The sequence below is a fragment of the Podarcis filfolensis genome (genome assembly GCF_964270895.1).
Source record: "Podarcis filfolensis genome assembly, chromosome: Z".
Lineage (NCBI taxonomy): Eukaryota > Metazoa > Chordata > Lepidosauria > Squamata > Lacertidae > Podarcis > Podarcis filfolensis.
Window position 1 is genome coordinate 42561086 of NC_139617.1, and position 16417 is coordinate 42577502.

Genomic DNA, 16417 nt, shown 5'->3' on the forward strand with positions numbered 1-16417 from the left:
CAAGACATTGGTCATGGCATTATGTTTGCTGACTGGGAACAGTTATGGACTACCGGTATAAAGTTTACGGCATGTAATGCCTTAAGAGAGAACATTATGAAAATGATTTATAGGTGGTACATGACCCCAGTCAAGCTTGCAAAAATCTATCATACGCCCAATAATAAATGCTGGAAATGTAAGGAAACTGAAGGTACTTTCTACCAACTTCGGTGGACGTGCCCAAGGATCAAGGTCTTCTGGGAAATGATCTATAATGAAATTAAGAAGGTACTTAAGTGTACCTTTCATAAGAAACCAGAGGCCTTTCTCCTGGGCATGGTGGGCCAACTGGTGCCAAGGAAAGATAGGACGTTCTTTATGTATGCTACGACAGCAGCAAGAGTTCTTTTAGCAAAGTATTGGAAGACACAAGAACTACCCACGCTGGAAGAGTGGCAGACGAAGGTGATAGACTATATGGGACTGGCTGAGATGACTGGCAGAATCCGCGACCAAGGGAAAGAGACGGTGGAAGAAGATTGGAAGAAATTTAAAGTTTATCTTAAGAACTGTTGTAAAATTAATGAGTGCTAAAATGTCATGGGTAATGTAAAACAGAATTGCAGTGACAAATAATTGGGTAAGAGAAAAAAGATTAAAGAAAGTGAATTATAAGTAATTGAAATTAGGGGTTGCTGGAAAAGTTTAAAACAGGGATGCAGAAAAGGGAGGTATGGGGAAGTCGTTGAAATAAGGTCTAAGAAAAAGAGGTTATGAAATTATACGTGTTTATATGTTTGTTTGTTTATGTGTTGTTAGTTGTATTGTGTTTTAATATATGTTGGAAAATCAATAAAAATTTATTTTTTTAAAAAAAGGAATGGCCCTCAAAACTTGGGAGTGATTCAAAGTGAACCTATCTGGCTTCTTTAGTCTCTGGCCTGCAGTTTCCAGGCACTGATGAGATTATGAAGGGAATGAAGCAAAGTAGGGTGCCCGGAGAAAAGCTTAACTCATCTTTCACTGACATGCAGCAGGCTGGCCTCTAGGTCCCCCCCTTCCCCCTCCTCCTCCCAAAACATCTCCATTCCCAAGGGAGGTGAAAAAAAGTTAAGCTCCTTGTCTGTCTGAAGCAATAAGTGTCAGTTCTCCAGCACAAACTCCCACCTCCTGGTTGAGGTTCCTGTAGAATGACAAGCAGTTGAAAGGCAAGGGAGGGAGGCAATGGGACAATAAGCCATTGAGCTGAGCAGAGGGAGGAAAAGTTCACTGCCACGGAGGCAGGTCAATTCCATAGCTTACAAAAGGTAATTAGAAAGGGGCCCTCAGCTATAATCTGTTTCTGTCACGTTCAGGCCCAAATGGGAAACAGTCCTAGGAAAAGAAAAAACACTTGCTGGAAGAGCAATTTTACACACACACACACACACACACACACACACACACACACACACACACCTCTCTCTCTCTCTCTCTCTAGAGCAGGGTTCGACTGTAAGGCCTTAGATTGTGCCCCCCCCCAATCTATCAGAGCTTTCAAAGCCATCAAGGTTGGCAAAATCTTCAGCACTGGAAAGCTCTTTCCTTCTTTATAGCTGGTCTTTTGGGGTTCATAAATATCTGGGAATTTGTGGGGGACGGGGTTATAGTATGGCAGAGTTGGAAGGAATCCAAAGGGTCATCTAGTCCTTCCTCCCAACAGAGACTAGGGGGTGTTGATTCTGCTGGGTACTCATTTGTCAGTGGCTTCTCTGCAGGGAAGCCCCCTTGCAAAGGAGCAACTTGAATCAGGCAGGATTGGTAATTTGGTGGAGTGGCTAATCCTGCATATTTTCACCATGCAGAAAGGACAGGCAGTTGACTCCTACCTTCTCCTGGAGGTTGGGGTAGATCTTGGCCCTTTGATACCCACCTTTCCTTCACAGGGATGGGGGGGGGGTTGCTGCCAGGGCAACAGCCCCAGTACATTTTTTTAGGGGACACCACACACTTGACTCCTCAATCCACCCTGCTAGCCCTACACTGCTTTGCTTCAGGAATTCTGACTGGTTGACGGACTTGTCTGATTCCAGAGTCCGTGTGAATATGCCCAATTTGTCTCAGCCGAATATGGTACACAGCCCTAATCAGAAGCTGCCTAATGTTGAGCCAGACCTTTTGTCCATCTAGTTCAGTACTGTACACTGAATGACCACAGCCATCCTGGGTTTTAAAAAAGGGACATTCCCAGCCCTATCTGGAGGTTGCTAAGGATGGAACTTAGAAGCACTTGCATTCAAAGCAAAAGTTCCTCCTCTGTGCTATAGTCCTTCCCCAAACATGAGACAGCTGCCTTGCACTGTCAAACCACTACTTCAGTATTGTCCGCACTGACTGGCAACAGTTCTCCAGGTAGGGATGGGAGGAATTGCTTTGCAAAAATGTGGATATTAGGCACATACAAATGTGTGCATTTGGAGAAATCTGCAGTAAAATGATGGTGAATTTCCATGACGACTTCTTTATTTTATTTTTAAATGCAAACTGATATGGAGAATTTAAGATTGGAGGCGATAGTGAGAAAAAACAAAACTGACAGATTCTTCCGCCCCTGCAACCTTAGGGGCAGGCAGAGACGTGGCAGTGAAGGAACACTCAGTAGTGCTCCTGCCCTCATTCTGAATGGGAAAAGATTTTCACTCCAATTTATGGATCTCATAAATGACCACTGAAATTGGGAGAGGCGGCATTTCAAAGGGGGCGTTCCCCACCCCATTCCACCCAATATGTTCCTTCTACCCATCTTGGGTCAGTCCTCCTGATAAGTGTTATAAAGGCCACATTCTGCATTTACTCCATGAGTTTCAGGAAAGCTGCAGCCAAAGCTACAAAGGACTCTTTTTTATATTTGCAGATAAACTGGCAAAGGGATGTAACAGGGTGACTCCACTTCCCATACCAGCCAAGGCAATACTGATCACTTCTTAGCCAGTGAGCCAGCCAGACTCAGACTCCTTACCTGGCGACCTGCCATGCCACCGGCTGCACTGCCGAACAGCCTGGAGTTATCCACACAGAGAAAAGAAATGAAGGGGAAACCTCCTTGAGCCCAAAGCACGAACTGGATTTCCACTCTCTGCTTGCCAAATGACAGAAGGAAAGGCTGTTGCTGCAGGACCTAGAGTAGAGGCTTTTCCCTCCCAGGGCAGCTGGTCTGCATTAAGCAAGGCTGTATTAAGTGGGCCCTGTGCTAAACCATGTTGTGGGGCCCTATCCTAAAGAAACTATATTTTCTCCTCCACTGGCATTCAGACACACAGACAGGACCACACAAATGCACAGATATGAACTGATGCCACCCCATAACATTCATATGCTGGTTAAATATCCATTACTAAAACAGAAAGGAGTACAAGGGAGATCTTCTGCATGCAAAGCAGATGCTCTACCGATGAGTTAAAGCCATTCCCAGGAGCTCCTTCTCAAGTAAAATGTTGTATAGACTTTGAGGGTTCTAAACATGTTGCACTAATGTTTGGGAAGGCAGAAATATGCAGGGAGTTTGCATACAACTTGGATATTCTTGGAAGCATCTAAATCCTCCTTAAATGTTCATTACATTCCTTCTAACTGCATCAGCTGAAGCTTTTATTGAAAGTGTGTCTGACACATATCCTGCTCCTGTTGATGTGCAGAATATTAATTGAGAGAGGAGGGGTTGTTTTGTGTAATCCAATGAATCAGTTAAGCCAAAGGACTGTGTATGATAATTACCAGCTACCCATTTAAATAACCTATTATGCAGGAGGAAACTTCTATTTGGAGCTAAATTCAAAGTCGTTTCATGGTAAAAAAATTCCAAGGGTATTAGAAGAAAGATGTGATGTGCTCATTTGCAAACCTTTCATGATCCAGTCTCATCTGTGATGACAAAAAGCCGCTTATTATCACACATCACCAGAACAAGAAAGGCTGATCTTCATATTACAGAATGATTGCATTCTATAAAAGAGTTGAGTCAGCTTTCCTGGGCACTATTAATTAATATAGACCAAGTGCTCAGAATTTGGAATAAACTCTCTGAATTTTGCTTGAGAAATGTGTTTTTAATTCAATAAGATGCATGCTTTTAAAACAACAACAACAACAATTTTTTTTACATTTATATCACACCTTTCTTCTGCCATGTAGACTCAGACATGCTGCTGGTACCCAAGTGTTCACCCATCCAGGCACAGGCCAGACCCAGACCTGTTTAGCGTCAGCAGAATAATGCCCCCATGTGCCTTTAGACTGTGCCCTGGGAGTGATGAAGATACAATATGTAATGGAAGAAAAGCTCTCAACTCAATTCAGAAATAAGGCTACTGCCATCAGAAAATATCTCAGTATTTTTCAAGTCTAAAATTCTGATCTTCTTGCAATCTGAAAGGCAGTGTCCCTAGTGCGAAGATTGCAGCAAAGCCCAGAAGCTTCTTCTGCCTGCCAAGCTCCTGAACTCTACAGCAGTGATGCTGGAGGCCTCTCTGCAAAGCCTTTGTTTCTCCCTGACATCTTTAAGGCTGTTGTTACAGGGTTGTATCTATTGTTTGTCCTACTCTGAGTACCCACTGAAAATAAAGGACATGACTAACAGGTCCATTGATTTCTTAATAAAACTTAGTTGAATACAAAGTCAAACAGACCTTAATTCTCACAACTTTGCTGAACAGCAACATCTATTATTGGAGGTCCTTCAAGCTAAGCAAATACTGGGGCCTAATGTCACCATAGGCATAGATGATGCTGATGGTTTAAAGCAGAAGCATGTCCGTCACCTTAACTTTGTGGGCATTTTCACCTTTCAAGAACAGAGTAAACAGAAAGTGTCCTCTTAATGGAAGCTGCAGTCTGATCCTAGGGTTAACTCACGCAATTGGAATGTTTGTGAATATTCATTGATCTTGCATTAACTCAGTTATTCAGTGTCAGGGGCTTCTGTGCTGCAAGTGCAATATAATGCAGACTGTACCATTCACCTCAAATGCTGGCCCCAGTTTTTTGCCATGTGGAAGTACTAATACTTCACCCTCTCCCTGATATTTCATATCATGCCTAGCAGGGTTGCTGTTCAGTACTATGGTGCTGAAACCATGGGTAATTGTCCACAGAGAAGTAAGGAAGGGCTGGAGTGAGTAAGCCTAAGGTTCAATTTTGAAGCCCAGTGTCTTCTATATCTCTTTATAGATGTATACCTCTTTCTGTCTGACATTATTATTATTATTAATAATAATAGCAATAATGTGATCCACATGCCAGGCAGTTCTTCATATTTTTAAATATTATTGAGGCAAATATGTAGATGAGACCATCCTAAAATAATTTGTTCAGGGCAGGTGTAGCCCTTTAAAAAAAAACTAAAAATCCCCCACTTCTGGCCTAGTTGTCCTGAAGCCAGTAATAAACCTGTCGTGTCTTCCACATTTCCTGGTTGCATACCCAGCTCTGTCTACATGGAATGTAAAGGCAGCAGGTTTGCTTATTATGGCCACCCAGGCAGCCACACAAATTATTCAGGCACATATACAGATTGCAGTTGAAAGAGATGGGTTTCTCCTCCCCACACTCCTTCTATAAAGTGTGAAGGTGTGTGTATGTGTGCTGTTTACTATGACATCATTAAATGGTCTCATGGACTTAACAAAGTGAGCTCTAATTTTCCTTCTTTAAATTCTCCCTCTTCTTATTGGCAATGCTTCAAAAGGGACATCTGTAACAAGCGTTTCTGCAGAGAAAGCAAAGTGCTCTTTTTAAAAAGGAGGTTTACGCAATTGAAATGAAACATGTCTGGAGCATAATAATGGGCATTCCATTCATCCTCCAATGAAAGGCACTTAATTGCTTAATGCAGAAGCTTCCTGTAAGCTTCTGAGCTCTCTGGATTTGAGTCTGAAGAACTGCAGAATTGGCATCAGAGTTAGCTGCTCCTCTTCCAGTGCTCAAATCCACCCCACCCACCCCCTTTTTAAAGAGCTCGCTTGCCATATTTCCTCCAGGAAGAGTGCAGTCCACCACTGCCACATTTCAGGAAGAATCGATAGTTCAGTGGTGGAGCATCTTCTTTGCATGTAGAAAGTCAAGTTTAATCCTTGGCACTTCCACATAGGGGTTGGAAAAACCCATATCTGAAAGGCTTGCTAAATAGCTGACAGTCATTGTAGATGGACCAGTGGTCTGACTCTGCATAAAGCAGTTTTCTATGTCCTCCTGGGGAAGGACCATAGCTCAGTGGTAGAGCATCTGCTTTGCATGCAGAATGTCCCAGTTTCAATCCCCAACATCTGCCAGTACAGCTGAGAGAGCCTTTTCCTGAAATGCAGGAGATGAACTTCCAGTAAATGTAGACATTGCTGACTTCAACAGACCAATCTAATTTGGTGTAAAGCAGCTTCCTATGTCTTTTAGTGCTTTCCCCAAATTAATGATTAAACTTCACCATACAATTGCAAGTAGAAGTGTGCTTCAGATTATTATTGTCTGGATTTTTTTACGAGTTTGGTGTTTCAGATAACCCAGGGAGCAAGCCTAACTTCTGTGGGTAGCAGTAGGACTTAATTGTACAGCAGAGACCTCATTGCACCCAGAGCTCTGTAACTCTTGCTGATCAGGTAGAAAGTGGGTGGGTGAATATAGGAAAAGTCTGCATATTTGATGTTTTAACTCCAGGCTGGTGCAGGAAATAAACCCAAATTAGGTCCCTTGGCACAACTTGCCAGTAGCTGGATTTGCTTATGAACCAGAAAATGCTTGTGCCTGAAACTGTCATGACTCCCCATCCTCAGGAGAAGAAGCCATGGATTCAAAGGACATATTTGAAGGAGATGTGCCCGCTGAAACAGTATTTGACTTCTCTAGATTCCAAAATGGCTATGCTCTATTTCTACAGTTGGAGGCAGTGTGAATGCCAATTGCTGGATATCACAGGTGGGGAGTGTGCTGTTGCTCCCAGACTGGGGGCTTTACAGAAGCATCTGGTTGGCCACTATGAAAACAGGATGCTGAACTACATGGGCTTTGGACTGATTTATGAGGCTCTTCTTAAGGTCTTGTGGTTTTGTTTTGTTGGAGGGCACATAATGACATTATTTGAAAGATCAGCTTATGACCAATTCTTTACCACTCAAGTGGGTTCTCTCTTCTTTTCCTGTGGATTTAAGACATTTCATATGTCCATAGAGGTACAGTAGTTATTAGTGGTTACAATAATCAATTGCTTACTGGGGACCACACACCAAAGTTCTTTCCTGGCCACTTTTCTTGAGACTTTTCTTTCAGTGGAATTTTGTGGGCTGGGAAGGGAGGGAAAGAAGAAAGAAAGAAAGAAAGAAAGAAAGAAAGAAAGAAAGAAAGAAAGAAAGAAAGAAAGGAAGAAAGGAAGGAAGGAAGGAAGGAAGTCAGCATTTGTGGTCCTCTCTCCTACCCACCCACCCTCCTTACAACTTGATCAATAGTGGAATAGTTAGACCACCAAGAAGGCACAAAGGCAGCAAATGGATCTGTTTTGGATTTTATGAGTGTTACAACCTGCCAAGCTCTTCATTCCTACACCTTGACAAGCCTAGGCTCCTGCAGCCACAGAAAGAAAGCAGCTGCAAAACAGTTGCATGATGGATAGTCTACTATGATAATGCTGAATTCAAAGGCAGCTGGAATATCTGAAAACTACAAATTCACAAGTGGGTCCTGCAACAAAATGTAGAAATGCAAAATTCAATTCAGTGTGGAGTGCTCATGTCTAGCCACCCATGTCTTCTCCCAGGATACTATGTTCCAGGGACAGAGAATCCTCAGAGGCAGGGCACAAGTGGTGGCCACCCGGCCTTTTCACCTGGTCCTTAGGACTCTCCTCAGGCTACACACCCTCTTCCTAGCCACAGCCTTCACAAGCCTGCTGTGCATCATCCTTGGGCAGTTTTGCTTGGCTGGAATGTGTCATTGAACTCGGATCATGAGTCTTTAGTTCTTGGTTGTAGGATAAAGATGGATGTGTGAGTATATGTAGAAAGTACCCTGCTTCACAAAGTCTAAAATTTGCACCAATTGCTCCACCCACTTTTGTGTCCACCACTGGCATGTGGCTCCTGGAAAATAGCCAGAAGACACATGTGAAATGTGGGGCACAAATTATTTAAATAAATCAGTCAATAAATGTGAGCAAATGCTCAACAAAGACTGGACATGGACTAAGTTCCTTGAATGCTCAATAAAAAGGTCATCTGGAGGAGCCCTGCTTGTAAAGATGGAGATGGCCCCCCAACTGCTCTTGGAGTACAACTTCCATCATCCCTGGCCATTGACCACAGTGTCTGGGGCTGATAGGAGGTGCCGCCTGCAAGGTGAAAGGTTTTCCATTTCTCATATAGGGAGTAAACAAAAGAAAAGAAAATTTAGGAAACATTAAGTGAGGTGTGGACCTTTCTTATTTTTTTGTTTGTGTACAAAACAATGTATTAAGATGCATCAGGTGTCACTTTTACCCCAAGTAAAGTGGCTCCCTATCGCATTATGTTTAACCCTCCAGCATGCACATGATCAGTGTCTAAGCCTCAAAAGCAGACAGAGTGTCTGCTGGATGAGAAATAATGGCTCTGCTTCTTCCTTTTATCAGTTCTGATTTTACTGGTGCCAACACACATCTGGACCAAAAGTGCACCTGGACAAAATGGGCGTGGAACCAGGAATGTTAGCAGAAGTCAACAGATTTGCAACAGATGAGTGAGTTGCTTTCAGGGTGCATATGCTAGAGAGGATGCTCTATGTTTCTCAGTCTCTATCTCTTCAGTCTACTGGAATAACATTTACAGAAACAATAGTGCTTGTGATAGACCTTTACTGACTTTTCCAACAATGATATCCCAGTATGCTGCAAGACTGGAAGAAGGTATGACCAAACATGCATGGTTTTCTTAATGTTAAAACGGGAGAGCTATTCATGAAATGTCATTGTGGTGTGTACGAGTGGTACCATAGTCACGTAAGGGAGATATTTGTGCAGTGATGCTGCAAGTACTGGCTGATAGGTACCTAAAATGCTTTTGCATCCCACCCACTAACCTTCCAATAACACTTGAGAGACCTTCCAATGCAATTAAAATACAGGTATAGTGTGGTACTTCCACAGTGTGTGCTGAATGTAGATTTCTATCATTGTAAAGGTCTGATCTGATTCTCAGTTATGTCCTTACACTTTTGAACTCAGCCTGACTCTGAATGTCCCATCCAATATACAGCTCTCCCCACCCCCAGCCTACCTTCCTGATGCATAAGCAGAGGAGAGGGCTATCAAAAGCTACCAGCCATGATGACTATGCTCTGCTTCCACAGCTGGAGTCAGCAAAGCTTCTGAATAGCAGTTGCTGGAAATCACAGCGGGGAGTGCTCTTGTGTTCAAATACTGTTTGTGGGTTTCTCACTATTGTGAGAACAGGAGATAGGATATTGGCCTGATCCAGCAGGCTCTTATTATATAACTATGTTGTTAAGGGGGAAAGAGGGTAAGAAGTTATGGAGAGGACTCACTCCCACACAAAAGAATGCACACATCCAGGTTTGGAATAGGAATGAGCAGATCTGTCAATCTTGGTTTTCCATCTTTCCATTCATTAGTCCTCTACAGTTACACATCAGTCTGTGAATGCTTTAAAACAAAAAGTCTTCATGAAAATTCACCAGCATTTTAGTGCAAATTTCTCCTAATTACACATTTTTGTGTGTGGCATTTTGCCTTGTTTAGAGTTTTTCCCCCAAGCAGTTTCTCCTAATGCAATGCATTTGTGTATGCTCTTTTCAGTAACAAATGCATTTTATGTACACTTTTCACACCCGTTCTTAGGCTAGATAACTGCACCTAAAATGTGGACTTGCAATGAATGGTTGCATTTTGTTTCTCGTATCATTTCAGGAAAGTGCCAGTTAGATAGATCCACCTTTAAATGCAAAATTAACCCTCTCCCTCATCCCTAGTCCAGAAGGGCTTCCTGCTTTATACAACCTTTTTTCTTTCTCTTCCAGTTAATTCATTGATTTGTTTAATCCCCTTCCCCTGAGATGGCTGTGTGTGTGTGCGCGTGTGTGCACCCCGCGCGCGCGCACACACACACACGCATGCATGCTCTGGAATGGTGGAGCAGGACTAACAGAAGTGGGGAATCTATCACCCTTCACCCACTTGGGCTTTTTCATAATTCCTGCCAAATGCTTAGATACCATCTAACACAGTGGTTTTCAACCAGTGTGCCATGGCTCCCTAGGGTGCCTTGAAGGATGGTCAGGGTGCCGCAAACAACACTGGCCTCTGTCCTTCTTTCTTTCCTTGCGTCCCTCCTCTGATGCCCTTTCCCATCTCTGCCTCCCCAAAACTTGTGCAGCTGTTTGTTGCAGCAGCCCTGGCTACAAGCTCTGCAGGCGAATGGTGCCTCTGGGGCTGGCCAGGGGGTGCTGGTTGCCAGGAGCTGAGGCAGCCGGCATAAGCAAGCATGTGGGCGAGGGAGCCCAGCAAGCCAATTCACCAGCCCTTGCTGTTAGGAATGGACAGACAAGTGGGAGGCCGGACAGGCAGGCAGGCACTGTGCTGACCTTTTTCGTGCTTGCAGTGTGCAAGGCCCGTCTGGAAGCTGAGTGCCCAGTGCTGAGGGTAGCCTTTCCACCATGCAGACTGGGCAGCACCCACTGATACTACTGCTGCCTCCCAAGGTGAGGTGCAGGCCTCACATTCACCTTCGGCCAGTCTCCATCAGGTCACTAAGGCTGGAGCATCCTCTCCCCAGGCCCTTGTGGGGCAGTGTGAGGAGGCACCTCTCTTTAGGGTGGGAGGGGACAGCTCAGAGACCAGGGGCAGCAGCGGCAGCAGCTGCCTAGAGGACTCCCAAGCAGAGGGGAGAGGAGAGGAGGTTGAGGGAACACTCCACAAGGGAGCGTGTTATGTACTAAGCTTGGATCCTAGAACAATAGGCAAGTAGGATCCTAGAATGCAACAACTGATTGGCTTGCAGGAGAAGACCAATCAGGCTCCAGGAGGGAAGCAGAATCAGCCAATCAGATGGAACTCATTGTGTAAATAATGTATATAAAAGCCTGAGCTTTGGGGGGCAATTAAATCACTGTTTTACAAGCTGCAATAAAGAGCATGAAATCACTACAGGACTCCGAGTATATTTCGGAGAGTGTTTGAAAAAGAATGAGAAGCTGCCAGCTCTGCAGGCAAAGGATGACATAACTGGGCTCCTGAGCCCCACAGGGGTGCCACAGAATGAATATAGTTGGTCAAGGGAGCCGTGGATTCAAAAAGGTTGAAAACCTCTGATCTAAGATATTTCCATGTTGTTTGACAGAGATGGGTGAAAAACCCACATTACATTTTAATGGCTTATAGAACCCTGTTTAAAGCTGAAAAACCAATACTCAGCCTAAACAGAAGTCATGCTTTCTGAATCTACCAGTGTTCTGGACACAGAGGCTGCAGGGGCAGCAGATGGGGAACTGGGTCTAGGTCAGAACTTAGAGCTGCTTTCAAAAGATAGGGAAACCATTGCACTTGAGGTGGTTGAACAATAACATCCCAGAACACCAGAGTCTATAAGACCAGAGTCTGAGGAACCAAATGCCTCCCACTGTACACTGACAGTCCAGAGGGCTGGCCCTTCAAGGCTCTGTTCTCACAAGTGGGTGGAGCAAAATCAACCTCATTCTGCTCCCAGCTTTGGTCAGAACAAGTTAATCACTCAGAGCTGGCCATGTATAATGTCTGCTCCCGGCTTTTGCTGTGAGTTCCAGCATCAGACCAGAACATGGAAACAAATCTTAAACTAACCAACTAGGACTCAAAATGTGCAGAACAGAAAACAAACCCAAGACATTTTAACTGCCTAAAGCAGGGGTCAGCAAACTTTTTCAGCAGGGGTCCGGTCCACTGTCCCTCAGACCTTGTGGGGGGCCGTATTATTTTTTTGGGGGGGATGAACAAATTCCTATGCCCCACAAATAACCCAGAGATGGATTTTAAATAAAAGGACACATTCTACTCATGTAAAAACATGCTGATTCCTGGACCATCCGTGGGCCGGATTTAGAAGGTGATTGGATCCGGCCCCCGGGCCTTAGTTTGCCTACCCATGGCCTAAAGTGTCGCTTCACTGGTTAATATACACAAGCTGACCACAGTAGCAGTTTAATCTCAGGCCACATCTGCACTGTACTTTTAAAGGGCTAATTATCAGCCATGGCTTTCTCTAAAGCATCCTGGAAACTATGGTTTTTTAAAAGTGCTGAGAAGGGATTACAGACCTCACAGCTACATTTCCCTGAGTTCCTTAGAAAGAGAGATTGATTGTTAAACCACTATGGAAATTCTAGGCCTGTGATGGGAATAGGGGTCTCCTAGCAGCACTGTTAGAAACTGTACTTCCCCGGGTTCTTTGAGAGAAGTAATGACTGTTTCAAATGCCATCAGAGTGCTTTAAATATATGCTACAGATGAGACCTTACTTCAACCCTGGGGTTAGGTAAGTTTTCTCCAACACAAATGAGGGAAGCAAGCTAGCTTGGGCGGGGGAGGGTCAAAGTTTTATCCTCCAGTACCTTGCTACCACTCCTCGTCCCTCAGTATCCACCATGTAAGCACCTGCCTCATTTTGCCTAATGCTAGGAATTGACAAGGGACACGGGTGGCGCTGTGGGTTAAACCACAGAGCCTAGGACTTGCCCATCAGAAGGTCAGCGGTTTGAATCCCTGCGATGGGGTGAGCTCCCGTTGCTCAGTCCCTGCTCCTGCCAACATAGCGGTTTGAAAGCGCATCAAAGTGCAAGTAGATAAATAGGTACCACTCCAGCGGGAAGGTAAATGGTGTTTCCATGCGCTGCTCTGGTTCGCCAGAAGCGGCTTAGTCATGCTGGCCACATGACCCGGAAGCTGTACGCTGGCTCCCTCGGCCAATAAAGCAAGATGAACGCCGCAACCCCAGAGTCGGTCATGACTGAACCTAATGGTCAGGGGTCCCTTTACCTTTACCTTTAGGAATTGACATGGAACAAACACAAAGTGTGCCACTGAAATAAGTTGCAGACCTAGGTGATCTGGCTGATTAGACTGCTTATTTTGACAGAATAACAGCGGTAGAGCATGTGCCTGCACTGCCCGGGGCGAGCGCACAAGGTGCACCCCCAAGGCAGCAGGATGCCCTCCTGCGTGCCACAGTCCAGGGCAGGAGAGGGGTGGGCAAGTTGCCACCCATTCTCCTCCTCCTCTCTGCTGCCAGGTCAGGCCTGACCGGGGGCAGAGCTGTGGCCAGGCATAAGCGCCACAGCCAAGGCACAGCTCCTTCTTGCGTGGAGCCAGGCTCCAATGAAGAGGACTGCTGTGAGGGCACCTGTTTGTTCCCCCTCACAAAATTGTGCCAAGGGCATGGACCCCATGGACACCCCCCTACACACAAACACATTATGCCGCTGCAGAATAATTCAGCCTCTAAACTGGGTCTGAAATGGATCGATTCTCCTAAACTAGGGATGGAGAACTGTGACTCTCCAGGTATTGTTGGATTTGAAACCCCAGCAGCTCCAGGCAGCATAGTCAATGGTTTAGGATGGTGGGAGTCCCAACAGCCCTTAGAGGTTCTCCATTTCTGCTTTAGGTACGGTACATGATATCCTAATGAACGTGACTGCTTCCTCCCAGCAGGAAGAACCAGGATTTATTTTAGTATCTGTAACAAAAAGCACTGAGGCTTTCAGATCAGATCATTATCAACAGCAGTTAGGAAGGGAGGAGAAGTTCAGTTTGCACTGAACACAAATGGAAGGAAGGAACACAGTGACTCTCTCATTTTCCTATAGCATACTGACGGGTTTCTGAAGTTTTCCATTCATCTAGTACTGACCAGCAGTGAGGAAGGCAAACACATTCTCCCCCACCCCACCCCGCCAAAAGGCCTGTTAAGTTAAATAATTCATTTCCTTCTCATTCTGCAATCTCCCCAACTCTGGTTGATGTTAAAGCTGAGCAATAAAGGACTGTCTTTTAATGGAGGGAAGTGACTGCCCATTATTCCTGCTCTTTTAACAGAAGGTATTTTGGCTGCTCATGTTCCCACCAGATGGCCATCACTGCTGTTCCTGGAAGTGATACAATTGTACTGATGAAAGTAAAGGGAGTCTTATCTTCCCCAGGTACAGAAAAAAGGCATCTGTGCTAGTGTTTCAAGGCCCCATTGGCTGGTATCTGTGTCATTATGTCACTGTACAAATTACTGATACCATTTTGTGTCATCACCTAGCGCTGTTGAAATATGACAGAAGGGCATGTGTGCTGTCTGAGAATGCAAGAATCTGAGAAAGAATAAAATTTACAGCTTGCAATGCTTTGAAAGAGAATATGATGAAAATGATGTATAGATGGTATATTACACCTGTGAAATTAGCTAAAATGTACAAGACAAGTAATAAATGTTGGAAATGTAAAGAAAAAGAAGGAACATTTTATCATATGTGGTGGAAATGTAAGAAAGTAAAAAAAAACTTCTGGGAAATGATATATGAGATGAAAAAGATGTTGAAATATACATTTTTTAAAAAACCAGAAGCATTTTTACTTGGTATTATAGATGGGGATATTAATAGGCAAGATGTTAAATTGTTTTTATATGCAACAAAAGTGACAAGAGTATTGTTAGCCCAGAAATGGAAGCAAGAAGAAATTCCGACGAAAGAATGGCAGACAAAATTAATGAACTACGCAGAATTATATAAAATCACAGGAAGCATTCGAAACCTGCAGGACCACAGAAGATTGGAAGAAATATAGGAATTATTTGAAGAGCAACAGTAATCAACTAATTACACTAGTAGGATTACAAGAATTTTTGTGAGGAAAAATATATGAAATATTGCAAAGTATAGAAAGAATAGAGGTATTAGTTATGAGATTTAAATGTAATAGTGGAAGTAAGAAATGTATATTAAGTGAATAGATTGGAAAAATTTCAGATGTGATTGCTGGAAGTAAAAAAAAATGGTGTAAGACATGAAAGTATGTTTAATTATTGTTGAAAATGATATGTTGAAAATCCCTACCCACCACTGTCACGGGCTCTGGGAAGGTTGCTCAGAAGGAATGTGGCCTTCAGGCTGCACAAAGTTCCACACTGCTGCTTTTGTTGCTACCTTAATAGCTCCCATTCCAGTGATACAGTAATTCTCAGGCACCCATCCAGCCACATTTTAACTCTACTTAAATACCTCCTGCTGCTATACTTGGATATTCTCAGCTAAATTAATATATGTTATAAGGCAATTTAACAACGTGTTTTGTGAGAAGACATGCTTAGGGATTTGCATTTTTTAAGGAAAATATGTTTTAAAAATATTTATAAATATGCATTTGCATTCATTCTTGAAAAGGTTCAAGCAAACAAATGAGTAAAAGGGACAGAAAGGACTTACGGGTGAAGAAACGTGCAAGGGCTATTGACCAGTAATAAAGATCTATCCATGCCTTATACCATCAGAAAAACTGTATGATCCGTAATTGGCTGGGCTGGCTCAAGGAGACATGAACAGGGGTGAGGCCACTGACGTAGGGTGCTCAAAACCTTCACAATGTGATCAAAGCAGCTTATGGACAATAAAACATAGACTTGTCAAATTGGAAGGGACCCCGTGGGTCATCTAGTCCAACCCCCTGCAATGCAGGAATCTCAGCTAAAGCATCCATGATAGCTGGCCATCCAACCTCTGCTTAAAAGCATCCAAGAAAGTAGGTTAACTAGAAACAAGTCCATTTATCCTATGAGTTTGTCTTGGAACTGGAAATGTCCCAGACCCACTGTTAAACACATCCAAGGTCTTTTGCTGATTTACACAAGCTGCTGTTCATTTTATTCTTAGTGATTTTACATAAGCCACCTTGAGCACTGAAAAATGGAAAGGAGGATGACAAAATTTTAAAGAAATAAATTCATGTAAAACAGAAATTTAAGTGCAGGTATAACATGTAAAAATTCAAATGGGTAGATTTTAAATCTCCGTGAAATCTGGCTGATTGGGATTTGAAAAAACAGAATTTGAAATGGAATGAATAACAATGCCATGAACCTTTTGTTTGTTCTTAAGTTCCTTAATTGGTACAGTGAATTTATCCTCTGGTGCTTTCCAGTGCCCGCTTCCCCAAACCAGATGATCTGGCCAAGACAACTCTGAACTCTGGAGAAGATTGAGCAAAATAATATGTTTCCCAGAGAATATGTCAACGTCGAGACGCCACCATAGAAGCTGGTTGGACCCTTTCCAGATTCTTTATTCTACCATTTCAGCCTCTAATCAGAACCAGTCAAGGAGAACCTGGCTTCACAGTTCTGCCTCAAATCCCTGGCTTGTGCAAAAATAAAATCCCTTCTTCCTCCCGCTCCCCCCCCCAAAAAAAGGA

The 16417-nt window shown here is 43.7% G+C and overlaps 1 long non-coding RNA gene across 1 annotated transcript in view; it reads right to left on the reverse strand.

Annotated features, from left to right (window-relative positions):
• LOC310754933 overlaps positions 1-16417 on the reverse strand; it is a 242066-nt gene that overhangs the window by 40426 nt on the left and 185223 nt on the right. The gene's annotated exons all lie outside the window — the stretch shown is intronic.